Source organism: Meriones unguiculatus, chromosome 6 (genome assembly GCF_030254825.1).
Source record: "Meriones unguiculatus strain TT.TT164.6M chromosome 6, Bangor_MerUng_6.1, whole genome shotgun sequence".
Classification (NCBI taxonomy): domain Eukaryota; kingdom Metazoa; phylum Chordata; class Mammalia; order Rodentia; family Muridae; genus Meriones; species Meriones unguiculatus.
This window is the reverse complement of record NC_083354.1, coordinates 113,800,267-113,814,490: the sequence shown is the minus strand read 5'-3', so window position 1 is coordinate 113,814,490 and position 14,224 is coordinate 113,800,267. Positions and strand designations below refer to the sequence as shown.

Here is a 14,224-nt window from a genome sequence, read left to right as displayed (position 1 = left end):
AATTCCATACTCTGAGCCCCAGCATTTCTAACAAGTGTTCAATAGATCATCTCTCCTTAATGCTGCTTGGTGCTTTGGAAGTTGATGCCTAGAACTAATAGGCTGTAATACACAGAATTCTAATGGCTGCAAGTCTGAGACAGAAACATGTAAAAATCTCAGTATTAGTATGTATGCCTTAAAAATGTAGATTGCATTGGTACTATATTTTGCTTCCTGGTATGACAATTAACAGCCAACTAAAAGGTCAAAGTCAGTGTGATGAGACAAGATATGAACTTATATTTGATAAACCAATAGGCTAAGTGGAATGTGGTTTAATTAAAATAAAAGTCATGCTATTGATTGTTGATTCCTCAACTATATTTCTATTAGCAGGCAAACAGCCACCCCAAAGTACTAGAAAAGGAATATTATGATAATGTAAACACATACCTGAAACATACAAGTCTTTATACATCAGGACTATATATTGCATAAGAAAATATTTCCCAAATATTATATAAATTTAAGATGTGTAACAGAGACAGGCATTTTTCAGAAAAAAGTAATCAACCACTCTCATAGAACATGAAATAAATACACCCTTAGAAACATTTGTTTGAAGCAGCTAAATCATTGCTTCAAGGTAAAAGCAAAAATAGCACAAATTCACATCAAAGAAAGAATTTTGTGATAAGTTGAAAATGTATTCAAATTGATTTTCCCCAGGTAGTAAAGAAATCAATTAAAATTTTATCCGGGAAGACAGAATTGGCATGCCTGTCAGTTATGTGCAACCTGAAAGCTTTGTAAAGTCTCCCAGGGCTGTGGATGGAGCTACATCTGAGCAACCCAAAGGACAGACTGAGCACTGTGCAGGTTTCTACTAACAGACAAAACCATTTAACAAGTACCATACAAAACGGGGTGAATATAGACCGATTTTCCTCAGTCCAAATCATGAATGAATGAATGATTTAGAGGATGCATTAAGAAACACTAAAGTATTGACAATGATTTTTGTTAGTATTTTTGTAACAATATAAAGTTTATTATGCAACTGATAAAGTATATGTAATTATAATTACATATTTTAATTATATTTTATATTTTATAATTTATATTATAAAATATATAATATTTTAATTATAATTACATATAATTACATAATTACAGTCAATGATGAAATTATTTTAATAACTTTTTCTATTTTCTGTGGAATAATTATGAAGGTTAAATGCAAATAATTGAAAGAAGACTTCTTTCTGGTTTCTATTAGTGTTATTATTTAGTTATGAAGAAGCAGTTGGTCATTAGTATTTGTGTGTGTGCAGACAAACAAATTAAAACAATTTTTCAAATTACGCAGACATTCTGGCTGAGAGCCGTGAACTTGTATCTGGATGTAGCTATTGTACAAACTGTGTAGGAAAAGGTCAGAAAAACTATTTTAGTGTGCCTTATTTGATTAGTATAAACAAACTAATAAAATCAAAATGACTATGTTTTCTCTTAGGTTTCCTCTAGTTTGATCATTACATTAGTATTTGGAAATAGGCTCCATTTTTATTAGAGGATAATTTTGCCAAAAGCGAAAATCAAATACTGTAATAGATTTAAAATAAGAGCAGATTTTTCCTTCCTTCCCCATGCTCCCAGAATAATGACTCATGAGACTCAATTATTGTTTCACAAATACCTAGGCTCTATCTCATAACTTAATATCCCATTTATTCTAATTTACATCCTGCCACATGGCTGGTTACCTGGGCCCAGATACCATACATCCATCCTCTTCACGTTTTGCCAGCTGAATCCATCTCTCATACCTGGCTCTATCCCAGAATCCCTTCTGACTGCCATATGTCCCACCTATTTCCTGCCTAAGCTACAGACCATCAGATTTATTATTGACAGGTGCTACATCCATACAATACACAAGATATTCCTTCTACAGGTTTAAACTTTTATTTAAAATATTAATGAAGAAATCTTGAAACCAGTTCAAAGGAGAAACTGAGAGGAGATATTCATAGAGAGTAAGAACTAAAATGAATATGCAACAATTTTTTTTAAACTGCCTTTTCCAGCTTTAGAGACTAGAGAGAAGAGTTGAGGTGCACAGTAGGAAGTGCTATTAGCATTTCTTTCACATTCATGCAGTTTTGCTGAGGAAGAAAATGCCTTCAAGGTAGTAAAAAGCACAGCTCCTGATAGTATCAAAATGAGAGAGAGAGAATCTGTTGATAGAGTGCTTTCCTAGCAGCCACATAAAATTGATTTTGCTTCCCAGCAACGCAACATCACATAAGCTGGGGTGGTGGTACATTTCTGCAATTATAACTTTCTTTTTTAAATAATTTATTTTTATTAATTACAATTTATTCACTTTGTATCCCAGCTGTAGCTCCCTCCCTTGTCCCCTCCCAACCTCACCTTTTCTCCCTCTTCTCCTCCCATGCCCCTCCCCCAGTCCACTGATAGGTAGGTCCTCCTCCCCTTCCATCTGATACTAGCCTATCAGGTCTCATCAGGACTGGCTGCATTGTCTTCCTCTGTGGCCTGGTAAGGCTGCTTCACCCTCAGGGGGAAGTGATCAAAGAGCCAGCCACTGAGTTCATGTCAGAGACAGTTGCTGTTCCTCTTACAAGGGTACCCACTTGGAGACTGAGCTGCGATGGGCTACATCTGTGCAGGGGTTCTAAGTTATCTCCATGCACTGTCCTTGTTTGGAGTATCAGTCTCAGAAAAGACCCTGTGCCCAGATTCAAGTTGTTGAAGAAAGAAATTGAAGAAGATATCAGAAGATGGAAAGATCTACCGTGCTCATGGATCGGAAGGATTAACATAGTGAAAATGGCCATCCTGACAAAAGCAATCTACAGATTCAGTGCAATTCCCATCAAAAGACCAACACAATTCTTTACAGACCTTTAAAGAAAAATTCTCCATTTCATATGGAAAAACAAAAACCCCAAAATTTCTAAAACAATCCTGTACAACAACAGATCATCTGGAGGTATCTCCATCCCTGATCTCAAGCTGTACTGCAGAGCAATAGTAATAAAAACTGCATGGTATTGACATAGAAACAGAATGGTGGATCAATGGAATCAAATAGAAGACCCAGAAATAAATCCACATACCTATGGACATTTGATTTTTGACAAAGAAGCCAAAACCATTCAAAGGAAAAAAGACAGCATCTTCAACAAATGGTCCAACTGGATGTCTACAAGCAGAAAAATGCAAATAGATCCATATGTATCATCCTGCACAAAACTAAAGTCCAAACGGATCAAAGACCCCACATAAAACCAGACACACTAAATCTGTTGACAATAACTTTCAAGAGGAACGGCACAAGGATCAGAAGCTTAGGCAGTCATTAGTGGCAAGAGCATCATATGTTTAAGGTCATGGTCAACCACAGAGGGAAGTCAAGGTCAGTTTGTATGTGAAGATCAGATGATCTGTAGGATACTTTCCAAACAATGAAGCAGTCATATTAATAAACTTTATGTTTAAGCTAGCTCTCTCTGTGTCTGAAAAGATAAGATTTTTAAATGATTTGTGTGTGTGTGTGTGTGTGTTAAAATATAGTCATGTGTTTACTATCAAAGCTTCAATTTATTTGAAATTTGTATTTAGTTGGTTTTTAACTCACTGATAGATACTAGTCAAGAGGTGTGGTGCGTCATTTTTGTATATTAGCATTGAACAGGCTTACTCAGGAGAACCTCTAGTTAGAAGCCAGCTGTGCAGAAAATTGTACATCAAGGCGGGAGGAAAGTAGGCTTTTGAACACAGAATGAGATGGTTTTATGAGAAATGAAACTGATGAACATTTTCAAAGATATCTTAAGGAAGCTTAGGTTCAGCTACAAATGAACACAAAAATGCTAGAATAGAACACTGCTAATCTAGCTAGCTCTCTTTTCCCTCCCCCACACAAATTCTACTGTTATTCTCACACAAACTGGTTTAGACTAGAACATTACCAACAGCCAATCTTGTTTAATGTCCCGCTAATGTGGCAATGCCACACACCAGATTCACCTTAAGATAAACAAGAGATAGAACTACGTATGGTTGTTTTGTTTTGCTTTTAAAAACAAACATAAGAGGCAGAAGGAAAAACATGGACGACATGTAAGATGATGACATGTAAGCTCTGAGAGTTGCTAAGTTAATGAGGGAAGGGAGGGACTGTCATGAGTTCAGGGTTTTACAACTTTTCTTTGTGCTGAATCAGCCCATCTGCCATTCTGGGGCTGACTAGGGTCAGAGAACGCACTGAATTGCTTTCACTACTTGGCATTTATTATAAAGTAAGGTTCTTTGTTTCCTATAGCATGGGCTGAAATGTTGATTCTGTGAGTGACTATCTGTAATCTTTTATAAGTTGTTACAGAGTTAAGGGCAGGTTTACACATAGGAAAATGAAACTGGTCAATTCTCTTTATGAGATTGTTTACTTGAATGATTAACATTTAGATATGCTGAGAAAGGAGAGGAGCAAAAAGGGACAGGGAAAGCAACATGGTTGAATATGGATGGACAGCCTTAATAACTAATAACTAAATATGTAATAACTAAAGATGAAACTGAATTGGATCCCATTTAATAAATGGAGATGAGTGTAAGTAACTGTAAGTAACAGTAATACCATAAATAACAGTAAAAGTGAATAGTTCAAACACTAACTAACATGATCTGTGCAGCCAGTAACAAAGAAGCATAAGGATTGTATAAGCCACCCTGGCGTGCTTTAAACTCACCCTGAAGGTAAGCTTACCCAGTTGCTTTCTGCTGTGGAAGATTCAAAGGCTGAAGGAAGAATGAATGCTAAGACCATAAAGCACTGTCAGCATTTAAGAGGGACAGGGACCTCCAGGGGAAGGCTCCTCCGTAAATGTTCCTTCAAACTGTCCTTCCCTTTATTTTCATCTAAAATTTTATGGTACACACTGAGCTTGTCCCAAGGCATTCCTGTCCATCACTTAAATCTTTTTTAACATGTGCTTTATAGCTTTGAGGTTAGAAATCTCAGAGTTTATCTACTATTTTCACTTTTTAAACCATAACCTTAAGCTAAACATATCCTTCACTGCACTCTTCAGTGGCCAGTGAGTTCTGAGGAATGGATTAACCCTGGGTGAGTGTGGGTAGGCTCTTTGAATGCAATCCCTATACTTCCTTTATTCAGAGATGGGATCTCTTTGTTAATAACATCTATGGCCTTCACACTTTCTGTGGGTAATAAATCTCCACTCTTTGATGTCTTCACTGATTATTTTGTTTCCGTCAGAAAGATGGAAGTCCACTTGTTCAGTTACAAATTGGCAACTGAAATTGGGAGTTCATCTTGAAGGCTTCCCAACGTTTGCTAGTTGACTCCCAATGCAAGAGACAACAGGGAGAGATGGCCTGTCCTAGGCTGGCCCTTTTGCTGTTGGGAATCTGTATTCCACTGTTGGAAATATCTTCTCAGGACCTGGCCCAGGTCTGCTCTGGTAATGTTTTTCTGAGCAAGATTGGAAACCATATTGTCACCTTGTTTTGGAAGTTTCCCTGTACGAATGGACGGTGCCAAACCCTTGACGTAGACACTGGAGTGCAGAAAGACAGAATAAAAAGAGTGGAGAAAAACTGAGTAAATTTTAAAAGTCCAATGGAAGATCAGCTATATTTGAGCTCCTAAATTGAACCAGATTACGCCCATTGACACCTAAGCTGGAGCTACACGGTCAAAGCAGGAAGGAAAGTCATGAGGAGGGTTAGGAATACCAGGTGCTAAGATATCTCAAAGGATACCTGGAAGGCTAGGAACACTATCTGTCCTAATACTTGAAAACTGGAGAGATTTAAAGCATTCTTCATCCTGCAGATACGAACAAGGCCAAAGGTGCTGCAGATACGAGACTCAGCATAATGAAATGAAATCAGGCAGCCGAGTGTGCAGCCGAATATGCAGCTTTGCCCAAAGAGAGTCTCTAGCTGTGATCCCCTCTCAGGCCTGTTACAACTCCAGCTCAGCTACTTATAAAAAGATGAGGAGACAGAAAGTATCCTGGACTCTGGGATGGGGAAGGTAGATGGCTGGAAAGCAAGCAAAAATCAGATTACTTTAAAAAAAAAAAAAGGCCAGGTCTTCTATTAAATTTGTCCAGTGTTTAAAACTCATTGAGTCTCTAAAACACAGAAGTTTAACAAGTTAATCCCCATTTTCTTTTACTCTTTTCTGGTTTATTTTTGAAATTGTATTCTAATTTCAATATTTTTCTTTTCCCTTTTCTCCCTCCAAGTCATCCTTTATACTCCTCTTTCTCTCCCTCAAACTCATGGTCTCTCTCTCTTTTTTTTTTTTTTTTAGTAGTTACATGTGCATATGTATCTGTACATACATATATATTTCCAAATGAAACCTGTTGGGTCCACATAACGTTACTTGTTGGCATGTCTTCAGGGCTTTATGGCATTTGACAACCAATTGGTTGGTCTTCCCCGGGGAGAGCTAAATCTCCTCCTCCCAGTTTCACTCAGTTGCCTGTAGTTCTTTGTGTAGGATTGAAGCCACTGGGTTCCTTCCTTTGCAGCTTGGCATGTTTGTTGGTATTCTCCCGTTGAGCTAACCTTTGGGCAGTCATGTTGCTGAGAATTTATGGTTATAGCTATATATGTCTCCTGATGTTACCAGGACACACAATTTCACAGCAAAATCCCTGATTCTCGGGCTCCTACAATCTTCTGACCCTCTCTTCCACATTGTTCAGTGAGCCTTAGATGGAGGAGCATTTTCTAGATGTATCCATTGGGCTCCACAACTCTGCATATTAATTGGTTGTGGTTTTCTTCGTGATCTCCATCTATTCCAAAGAGAAGTTTCCTTGATGAGGGCTGAAGACTATGCCCACCTGTGGGTCGAAGGATAAAATGTATGTAGATTGTTGTTAAGGAGTATGCTGGCTTGGTAAACTAGTAATTGTAGATTCTCCTCCAACAACCATGATTTCACTAGCACTGATTAATTGGCTAGGTTTCCAGTAACTGAAACCATGTCCCTCTTATTGAGCAAGTCTTAAGTCCAACTGAAGAGGACTTAGTTACTGCCAACTTATCTATTGTAGAGCTTAAAGTTATTTTGATTTGCATTTTCCTAATTTCTGGGGATGATGAACGTTTTATTTTTGGCTTGGTTTTTGTTTTGTTGTTGTTATTGTTGTTTGACATACTGCTTAGCCATTCGTTTTTCTTCCTTTAAGAACTCTGTGTTCATGCCCCAGGTACATTGGGGGGAGAGCGGTCATTTGGTTTTGTTGGCTCTTTGTATATTCTGGATATTAAGTTATCTGTCATATGTATGCTGGAAAATATTCTCTCCCACTCTGGGGGCTTCCTAATCACCCTCTTAATTGTTTCTCTTGCTGTGCAGAAGCTTTTTAATTTCATGAGATCCCATTTGTCAATTGTCCTTAATTCTTTGGCAAGTAGAGTCTTATTTGGGAATTTTGTTCCAACACCTCTAACGTGTATTATTCTTCCTATGGTTTTTCTCTAGCAGATTCAATGGTTTCATTTTCAGGGTTAGTACTTTGATCCATTTGGACTTGGTTTTTGAGAAGGGTAATAGGCATGGGTTTAATCTCATTCCTTCACATGGGGAAATCCAATTTTCCAAGCACCAATTATTGAAGACACTTTCTTTTTCCCAGAATGTTTTTGGCATCTTTGTCAAATATTAAGTGGCTGAAATTGTGTGTGTTCATATCTGTGTATTTGATTTTGTTCCATTATGTAGAGGTCTGTTTTGTGCAACTATCATATTATTTTGATTTTAATTTTAATACTACGGTTCTGTAATATTTCTTAAGATCAGGAATTGTTTGGGTTTTTGTTGTCATTGTTTATATTGGTTTGTTTTGTTCTATTCTGTTCTGTTTTGGGTTTTGTTGTTGTTTGCTGTTTTGTTTTTTTCCTCAGTATTGTTTGGGCTTTCCAGGGTCTTTGGTAATTCCATATGAATTTGAACATAGATTTATATATATATATATATGTGTGTGTGTGTGTGTGTGTATGTGTATGTATGTATGTGTATATATATATATATATTTATATTTATATTTCTGTGATTATGAGATGGTGATTGAACCTGTAAATAGCTTTTGGTAGAATGGTGATTTTCAAAATGTTAATTTTACCAATCCATGAAAATCGGACGTCTTTCTATTTTCTAGTACCTTTCTTAATCTCTTTCTGGAGAGGTTTAGTTTTCACTGCAGATATCCTCTTAGTGCACTCCAGCAGTTGGTGGACTGGGCAGATGTTGGGGTGGGACAATTCAAAGCCCTGGATCTGGACCTGATAGGTATTGGAGCTGGTCAACCCACCTGCTCTCCCACACCCCACACCACAGGGGTGAGCATTCCTGGCCTGCCGTGGATGACCTACCCAATGCTGAAGCCAGCAAGGAGTAGAACCAACTGCCCCGCTCTCATCCCCCAGCGCTGGCTCACCACAACCCTTGACTCCAGGACCGCCTCTACCGTGCTTTCCAGGTGCGTGCAGGACCCGCTCTCTGAGTGCTGCAGCGGGTGAGGGACAAGGCCAGCTCTCTTGCTCTCTTGACTCCAGGGTCAGCCGTAGATGGCACGATAGAAGGGTGGGGAAGGGCTCTCTACCATGCTGCCCAAGTGAGGTACAGGGCTGGCCTTGTCTCCTGCTCTCATGACCCCATCAGGGCCAGCTATCTCACCCAGAGCAGGTGGGAGGGGAAAGAGAGGGGATGGGATCTCTCCCTCACCGTGGCCACTGCATAGCAAACAAGAGACAGGGTCAGCTCACCCATGCCCTTGGAGCCAGCACACCCACAACCACACACCCAGAATCAGCTCTACTATGCTGCCCAGTAGAGGTGCAGGGCCTGCTCTCCATGTCACCACATAGCAGACAAGTGGCAGAGCCAGCTCTCCCACACTCAAGCCCCCCGGTCTGGCTTGCCCGTACCCCCTTCACCAGGGTTGGCTCTGCGGTACTGCCCAGGCGAGGTGCAGGGTCGGCTCCCCTGAATGCTACAGCTGTTAAGGGACAGGGACATCGCTCCTGCTCTCCTGCTCTCCTGCTCTCCTGCTCTCCTGCTCTCCTGCTCTCCTGCTCTCCTGCTCTCCTACCCACAGGGCCAGCTCTCCCACGATGCCTAGGCAAGTGATGGAGCCAGTTCTACAAACCCCTCATACATCAGCATGTCCCTGGACAGCAGCCCAGACCAGGGACATGAGCCTGGACTTTAGTGGTAACAAACCCCTGCTACAGCAGGGCCACAAACACAGGCGCCATTGGCCCCTGTGGCAGCCCAGGCCAGGACTCCACCAAGATCCAAGGTGTCATCACTAGCTACTCGTATCAGGATGTTCCTCACTACCCTTGAGTCTCCAGTTCTGCCTCTCTTCATTGTGCCCACATCCTTCTTTCTTCTTCTATTACATTTCCCCCGCCTCTTACATGCTCCAATTAGTGGTGCCCAGGGTCTCTGTGTCTCGGGTCATCTCATGAGTAGTCTCAGGACTGCTATGCCCTGCCCGTGTGTTATGACACTGGGCAGCGGTCATCTCGGACATGCCCCCTCCCCACGGCCTGCTCTTTCTCGGGGCCCTATGATGCCAGAATAGTGGTCATCTCATCTCGATCTTCACTTGGGCCCACCAGTGTGGCCCCAAGCGAGAGTGGTCTGTCTCCAGCCCACTCCCACCCAGGACTGCGGTCCCCCGTGGAGTTCTAGCCTCTGGCTGACTCCCTGCCTTGGGAGCTGGTCTAGGCCTGTGCAGGGCCACATTGGTGGTCATGTCAGACCCACCTTCTTCACGGAGTGATAGGCTACTAACCATTCAGTTGTTCCGAGGTCAGAACTCTGAGCATAAACATAGCCTCTCTCCTCTCTGATACCTGCTGATACACAGCAACCACACCTGTAACGCTTCTAGGGCAGGATATAGGTCTTCTTTTAACGTCTGGCAGAACTGTGCTGTGATTCCATCTGTCCTGAACTTTTCCTAAACGGAAGTCTTTTTTATGACTATTTCAATCTCCTCATCTGCTATGAGCCCACTTGGGCTGTTGATTTCGTAGTTTAATTTTGGTACTCTGGCTGACTCTAGAAAAACCACCCATTTCTTTCAGATATTCTAGCTTCATAGCAGACAGGTTTTAAAAATAGTTTCTCATAATATTCTAAATTACTTTGATGTCTGATGCAATGTTCCCTATTAACTTTTGACTCTGTTGATTTGGGTCTTCTCTTTCTTTCTTTTAGCTAGTTGGACCAAGAGTCTCTAAATTTTATCTTCTCAAAGAACCAGATCATAGGCTTGTTGATTCTTTGTATTTTCATCCTTTATATTTCATTGATTTCAGCTCTGATTTTTATTATTTCTTGCCATTGGCTGCGCTCGGGTTTCTTTTGTTCTAGTTTTTCCAACTTTTTCAGGTGCTTCGTTAACTCACTTATTTTGTTCTTTCTGATTTTTTAATGTAGAGACTTTGAGCTATAGCTCTCCTTCCCAGGACTGTTCTCCATGTGTCCCACGGGATTTGTTGTGCTGTGTTTTCCTTTTCTTTTATTTCCTGGATGTTTTAATTATTTATTTATTTCTAAATTTCTTATTTGACCTATTCATCATTCAGTGATGAGTTGTCTAATTTCCATGAGTTTGAATATTTACTTGCATGCTGGTCCCATTTGATTGGAGTACTTTTATCTATTCTTTTATTCTGAGGTTGTACCTCTCTTTAAAAAAAAAAAAAAAAAAAAACAAAGATCTATAGACTTTTGTTGATTTACCCATTTGGCCAGTCTGTGTCTTGTGTTAGGAAAATTGTGGTCATTAATGTTTAAAGTTATTAATGCAATGTATGCATTAGCTGTGGTCATTGTACTGTTGTTTTTTTGGTGTTGTGTTCTCAGTGGTGGTTTGTGTTTTAGTAATTATGGATTCATATTTCTTTCCACAGTCTCTTTGCTATGCTTACTCTTGCTTCAGTCTGAAATAAGGCTTCTTGTATTTTCTTTAGGCTTGGCTTATTGGATACAAGTACTTTAAGCTGTTTATGTCCTGGAAATTTTTTCTTTCTCCTTTAATTATGAAAGATAATTTTGCTGAATATATTAATTTAGGTTGGCTGTCGTAGTCCTTTAGGACTATGCTTCAGACTCTTCTTTCAAATTTTCCATTATGAAATCAGCTGTTGTTCAAATGGTTTTTCGTTTATATGTGACTTGTGGTATTTTTTTCTTGTAGCTTTCCATACACTCTCTTTGTTATGTATACGTAATAGTTTAACTACAATATGTTGTGTGGGTCTTCTAGTCTTTGTCTATTTGGGGTTTTCTGTGTTTCTTGTGTTTAAATGGGTGGGTCTTTCTTTAGTTTTAGAAAGTTTTCTTCTATGATCTTGTTGAAATATCTGCTCTATCCATTTGACTTGGGCTTATTCTACTCATCTTTGCCTGTAATTTGAAGGTTTGTTTTTATTTTCATTTTTGTTTTTTTATGGTGTGCCATGTGCAATGTGGTTTCCTTTCTTGGTATCTTTTGCTAATTTTTAATGCTCCTTCCTTATTGGGTCTAGGTTCATCACTTTATCTTCAAGACGTGATATTCTGTATTCTGCTTGATTCATGCTACTTGTAAGGTTTTCATTTGAGTTCTGTTGGTTTATTAGGTTTTTCAATTTTATCTTCATTTAAGCTTAAGTTCTTTTCCTTGTTTCTCTCTACTGAGTTGTTTTTCAAGTCCTGGATTGTCCTTGCCATTTTCATCACCTTTCTGTTTGTGTTTTCTTGGCCATTACTCAGGTAGTTATTCTCCTTAAGTTCTTTCTCCTTGATTTCATTGAGCTGTTTCCTTGTGTCCTATTTAAATTCCTTGAATTCTTTGCAGCAATTTATGATAGTTCTTTTAATTTTTGTGTCCAGTGTAATTCACATTATAAAGCATTCCTACAGGACTGGTAAATTTTGGAGAGAAAGTACTGGTTTGATCTTTTCTATTGTTGGTATTCCTACGATGAGATCTGGAATGTAGACTTTCATTGTTAGTTTTAAGGTTGTTATAGATGGATCTGGATGGGGAGAAGAGAAATGTGGGAATGGTTTGGATCTAGAGAACTTGGCTTAGGTGGAATACAGTCAGGTGGAAAGGGGGACTGGACCAGAGGGGGGGATTCTGTTTCAAGCTGAGAGTGTGGGGTAGCTATATCTAAAAGAAAAAGTTGGAGATGACGTGGAGAGTCCTGTGGTATGGGTGACAGATAGAGAGGACAAGCCTAAAGCTCCTCTGCAGTGAAGGTCGGGAAAGCCAGACTAGGCTGATGCACTGGTTGTAGGACCCAGACAAATTTGGTAGATAGTGGAAAAGGCTTAGAGGTCAGGCTGGAGGAGCATTAGGGAAGTGTGGCTATGGGGTGGGATGATGTCTAAGATGCAGGCAGTCAGATCCTCACAGAAGCCTACATGTAGGCTACGCCACATAATGTTACCTATGGGTCCAAATGGCACTTCCATTTCAAAGTAATGAATACAATTTCCCGGACCCTTGGAGAATAATATCACTTCGATGCAGCAAGAGATGCCCTTTCATTGAGCCAGTTACAGAGTTACGAGGTTACATAGGCCAGGCTGCATCAGAACTCATAAAAAAGGATAAGCCTGCCACATTGCCAGTGACCTCAAAGAGAAATGCAATTACAGCTCCTTTACAGTCATTTAGTATTCAATGAATAGCAAATAATGTTGAGCCTTCATAGATACACAAACCTGAAAATTCCTTCTATAGAGACAAGACTTCACCTCTATGAATCAGAAAATTTAAAATACTAAAGAGCCTGGAAATCATGGTCCCCTCAGACAGGCCTAACTTAATTTGAACAAGGTCTTTTTAAATATCAATAACTAATTGCAAATTACAAGCCTCTTTTTAATTGCATTGTTTAATTCCTTTAATTTAAATACACCAGAGTAAACAGGACAAAAGAATCAGGACTTGGGTGAGGTCTCTACCGCTCCTACCAGAAACAGGGTCCATGAAATCTCCTAAAGAAAACAAAGTCAAATAACGAGGACCTTTGAACAGTAAATGAGTCTTTCTGTCCTGCCATCCTAGACTGTCTGTTCATCTAGTGAAACTCTTCTGATGTTAAGCTTCGCATGTTTTAACTTTGATTAAGTTTGAAATCCTGATCAGTGCAATTGCAATGACAGACAACCCACCCTTCTTCTGAGAAGCCCGCCTGCCTGACTGACTTGGGGACTAAAGTCCATAGACAGTAAGTCTATATTTTCAGGGCTACATAGCTTACAAATATCAGTTTTTGTTCAGAGTTTATAGAATAGTTAAATATGCTTTAAAACTCTTTTACAAATAGAAGGAAATGACCTATATAGATTGATGTGGTTGATATATGAACTATCTGCTTTAATAACAAGAGTGTTTCAGTATTCAATCAAGTGTCTCCAGTTTTTCTCAGCTGTTGCCAAAGTGATCTGTCTTTCTGAGGAAGCTGAGGCCCTTGTTTCATCCAGTTCCTAGCACTGCACCAGGCAATTCACATAATGGCATTGGGTTTTAGCTTGCCTAAATCTACTCTTTTCTAATGCTTTAAAAGATGAGATGACCCACACTGAGATTAATATCAGCACTCTTATTAAAGCAGCTAGTTTCAATGTTGAACCTTCTAGGCCTGACTCTCTTGCAAGGTCCCTGGCCATCGTTAACACTGAGAATTTCATCTGCAATGTTGGGGCTGGTGACCTGCTCCATCTACTGGTTCCATGCCAGCAGTCAGTCCTGACCCCTCCACTGCCACTGTCACAGATGAGAAGAAGAAATAGATGAGTCTGATGACGGCACTGGCTGTTTTTTTTTTTTTTTTTGGTTTTTTTTTTTTTTTAACTGAAACTCTGTTAGCATACATAATAAAAAGCTAAAACCAGGAGAAAAAAAGAAGTGTCTCCATCCAGCCACGAATAGATTTAGAAAACAGACTTCATTCCAAACCCTCTAAAGAATGATGAACAAAATGTCTTGGGAGGAATTTTTAGCCACTAGGTGAGCGCAGCACCTACAGAGGCTACATCCTACAGTTAGTGCACCTTCCGTTCCTCCTTATTTTCAGCTAAAACCTCATGGCTCACATTGAGCAAGCCTTACCCAATCCTGTCTATCACAATATTTCAAATCAGCTTCTT

The 14,224-nt window shown here is 39.6% G+C and overlaps 1 pseudogene; it reads right to left on the bottom strand.

The window, feature by feature from the left end:
• Positions 1–9,846: 9,846 nt before the first annotated feature.
• LOC132654992 (small nucleolar RNA SNORA17) lies at positions 9,847–9,968 on the bottom strand (annotated as a pseudogene).
• Between the last annotated feature and the right edge of the window lie 4,256 nt (positions 9,969–14,224).